This window comes from Hyla sarda, chromosome 1, assembly GCF_029499605.1.
Source record: "Hyla sarda isolate aHylSar1 chromosome 1, aHylSar1.hap1, whole genome shotgun sequence".
Classification (NCBI taxonomy): domain Eukaryota; kingdom Metazoa; phylum Chordata; class Amphibia; order Anura; family Hylidae; genus Hyla; species Hyla sarda.
Genome location: NC_079189.1, coordinates 576652626 through 576657295, shown reverse-complemented (window position 1 = coordinate 576657295; position 4670 = coordinate 576652626).

Genomic DNA, 4670 nt, shown 5'->3' with positions numbered 1-4670 from the left:
TGCAAGCCTATAGGAGGGGGCGTGACAGCCAGTGATCGCCAGCAATCATACCCGGAGTGAACACGCTCCGGGGACTGATTCTAAGGGGGTGCAAGATCACGGGGGTCCCCAGCGGCGGGACCCCCGCGATCAGGCATCTTATCCCCTATCCTTTGGATAGGGGATAAGATGTCTTAGCGCCGGAGTACCCCTTTAAAATGGAGAGAGATCTCTGTGCTCGTGATGTCAGCAGAGAGATCTGTGTTCCAAAAAGAAAAGAATTTCCTCTGTAGTATTCAGCAGCTAATAAGTACTGGAAGGATTAAGATTTTTTTAATACAAGTAATTTACAAATCTGTTTAACTTTCTGACACCTTTTGATTTAAAATGAAAATAAAAAGTTTTCCACCGGAGTACCCCTTTCAGTCCGTATTGTGGCTGAAGGAAAACCTAGCTATGTTTCTGAATGCTGGTGTTGATGTTCAGTTCCCATTTAGACCTATGTGTCTCCATGGTAACAGACTACAAACAAATGCCATGTAGTCTGATCGTGCGGTCATGTGTAACTCCATTCCTTCTGCTTCCTCTTCTTCCCTTCTTTTTTTTTTTTTTTTAATTTTCAAAGTAAAACAATGAACAAACAAAAAGGAGGATTACTTTGGTTATGTGCTAAGCCAGTGTTTTCCAACCAGGGTGCCTCCAGCTGTTGCAAAACTACAACTCCCAGCATGCCCAGACAGCCGAAGGCTGTCTGGGCATGCTGGGAGTTGTAGTTTTGCAACAGCTGGAGGCACCCTGGTTGGAAAAAAAATTGCGCAAAGCCTTGCACCCTGCATGGATTATTTCTGCCAGGAGTCTCCCTTTAAATCTCTTCTGAGGCATAGGAAGCAATTAGGAAGATTTATCCTCAGCTTATGACAACCTATGTGACCTGTCCTAATAAGCAATATCTGATCCTGCCAGCTGTGTATACATCCTATTAACATATCCTCTAAAACATATTTCCCCTTCTACTAAAAACAATGATTTTATTTTTTTTTTATTCATTTAATCCATATATATATATATATATTTTTTTTTTTTGCAATTTCAATTTGGCAAAAAATAATAATAATTAGCATGCGGCGCTCTCTAAACTCCAATCCTGGAGGATCCGCTTGCGCTGCAGATGTGTTAGCTGCAATGAACGGCGAATGAAGAATTTCTCTTCCTTATTCCCAGAAGCTTTAAAATTGTCGCCAGAGAGAAAAAAAAAGCTGTAATTTATTAATGCGTCTCCGTCATGTAGGTCACATGATTCCCATGTGAACGTTATCTCAGGAATGAACGTATGAACTTTGGATTCCTGCAGCCTTGTCGTGCTCCCTGCATGCTTTTAATAATAAGTCTAGGGGTCAAACATTATCCATTATCCCATTCCTGCAAACAAAAGTCTTTATTTCCCAGCGCTTTCTTTTCTGGCTGATGATCGTAGGAGCTCACACTAGAGGTTGTAGTGATTAAAGGGGTATTCCAGGCAAAAACTTTTTTATATATATATATATATATATATATATATATATATATATATATATCTCAACTGGCTCCAGAAAGTTAAACAGATTTGTAAATTACTTCTATTAAAAAATCTTAATCCTTCCAATAGTTATTAGCTTCTGAAGTTGAGTTGCTGTTTTCTGTCTAACTGCTTTCTGATGATGACTCACGTCCCGGACGTGACATCATCACTGAGCAGTTAGACAGAAAACTTCAGAAGCTAATAACTATTGGAAGGATTAAGATTTTTTAATAGAAGTAATTTACAAATCTGTTTAACTTTCCGGAGCAAGTTGATATATAAAAAAAAGTTTTTGCCTGAAATACCCCTTTAATCTGCTGCAGCAAAAAAAAGCTGCATTCTAAGGCCGGGTTCACACGGGCGTAAAATGTGCGGAATGTCCCCCCGGAAAACACCGGCGGACATTCTGCACATTTGAAAAATCTGACCTCAAAAAAATTTGCTGTCTCATAGACACCAATGCATTTTGTTGCGGACTCCACAGACTAGTCTTTTCTTTCTGCGGATGCCAGAATCGGAATTTCTGCGGCAGAAATATCTGGCGTGGAAATACTGCCATGTGAACAGTGTAGCAGAATCCCCTTGACTCTACTGCAGCGGAATGTCCGTGCACAAATTTCGCCTTGGGAGATTTATCAAAACCTGTGTAGAGGAAGAGTGGCGCAGTTGCCCATAGCAACCAATCAGCTCGCTTCTTTCATTTTTAAAGAGGCCTGTCAAAAATGGAAGAAGCGATCCGATTGGTTGCTATGGGCAATTGCGCCACTCTTCCATTACACAGGTTTTGATAAATCTCCCCCACCCTGAAGCTATGCTCACACGGTGGAATGTCCGTACGGAAAATCTCCGCGCGGACATTCCACAGACAGAGGAGCGCCTGCAGAACATGTCGGAGCTAGGACCGCTCGGAAATGCGCCGTCTCAGGAGAAAAAATGCTTTTTTTTGTACATGAACAGGTTCAAAGTTTTTGCGGATACTGGAATCAGGATTTCCGTGGCAGCCACGAAAACTCTGCCCTGTGAAAAGAGCACCAGAATCTCATTGAAATCAATGTCCGGAATGTCCGTGTGGGAATATTCAAGCGGAATTCTGTACGGATAATCTGCAGTGTGAACATACGCTAAAGGTCCAGACTGGGACAATTATTGGCTAGGTTTAGACAGTCTACAATGTACAGTGATCCCTCAACTTACAATATTGTCAACATACAGTGGTCGTTCCCATTGTAACTTGAAACCATATTCACCATACAATGCTATAGACAGCTCAGATCTGTGAAAAGTGTCAATGGCTGGAAGAACTGGCCAAACAGAATGGACATTTTACTGGTAAAATCCCTGTATTCCTAAAGTGTATGCACTGACTGGCTGTCTGGTAGCGCCCCCTACAGTACAGGGAGGTATTACATGTTCTGTACTACTCTTTAAAGGGGTACTCTGGTGCTTACACATCTTATCCCCTATCCAAAGGATAGGGGATAAGATGCCTGATCGCGGGAGTCCCGCGGCTGGAGAGCACTGGGATCTTGCACGCCACACCATGTTTGTCATCGGTCCCCGGAGTGTGTTTGCTCTGGGTCTGATTACCGGCGACCACACAGCCGGCGGCGTGTGACATCACGCCTCCGCCCCTGTGTGACATCACGCTCCGCCCCTCAATGCAAACCTACGGGAGGGGGAGTGATAGCTGTGACGCCCCCTCCCGTAGGTTTGCATTGAGGGGCGGAGCGTGACGTCACACGGGGGCGGAGACGTGACGTCACACGCCGCCGGCCCTGTGGTCGTCGGTAATCAGACCCGGAGCAAACACACTCCGGGGACCAATTACAAACGTGGTGTGGCGTGCAAGATCCCTGGGGTCTCCAGTGGCGGGACTCCCACGATCAGGCATCTTATTCCCTATCCTTTGGATAGGGGATAAGATGTGTAAGCACCGGAGAACCCCTTTAACTGTGCCAGGGATAGCTGCTCTTCTGGACACCAGGTGAGGGCGGCTCCATTTTACATTTGTAGGACACTGTGTGTTCTGTACAGGACCCTGAAGAAGCTCCTGTTCTCTACATAGACAGTGATTTACATCTCCCAGGAGATCTTTCTTACTTTTATATATAAGGATTTGCTTTATCTATATTAGTTATCTACTTATTTTTCTTTAAAGGAAAACTGTCAGCTTCCCCCCCCCCCCGCACTAACTAGTGGTACTGGCTGGTAGTGCGGGGGACGCTGATCAGTTTGATCCTTACCGTGCCCAGATCCGCTGCACCGTTCGGCCTTAATCTTCTATTTTCGGTATTTTCAAATGAGGTGCTAACTGGCACTGGCCGGGCTAACTGCCACTCTGACGTCAGTGCCGCCGGCCGCAGCGCCGCTCAGCTCATCAATATTCCTCCCCTCCCTTCGCCTCTCCCTCTTATCCCCGCTCTGTAATGAAGAAAGAGGGGAGGAATATTGATGAGCTGGGCGGCACTGACGTCAGAGTGCCAGTTAGCCCGGCCGGTGCCAGTTAGCACCTCATTTGCATATACCGGAAAAAGAAGATTAAGGCCGAACAGCCCGGTGGATCCGGGCACGGTAAGGATCAAACTAATCAGCATCCCCCGCACTACCAGCCAGTACTGCTGGTTAGTGCAGGGGAAGAAAGCTGACAGTTTTCCTTTAATCCTCACGTATTCCTATTTTTGGATGACATTTTGTTGGCTTCAGAACCAATTACCAGGTTTCCATAGAGTTATGGTCTCAACATACAATGGTTTCAACATACAATGGTCGTCCTGGAACTTAGGCTGGGTTCACATCATGTTTTTGCCATACTGTTTTCAATCCATTTTTCTAAAGAAAACCGTATGGCAAAAAAACGGATGAAACAGTATGGGAAAAAGTAAACCGTATGCGTTTTTAACCCCTTGGGGACGGAGCCCATTATAACCCTAAGGACGGGAGCATTTTTTGCAAATCTGACCACTGTCACTTTAAGCATTAATAACTCTGGGATGCTTTTACTTATAAATTTGATTCCAAGATTGTTTTTTCATGACATATTCTACTTCATGTTAGTGGTAAATTTTTGTCGATACTTGCATCATTTCTTGGTGAAAAATTCCAAAATTTTATGAAAAATTTGAAAATTTTGCAT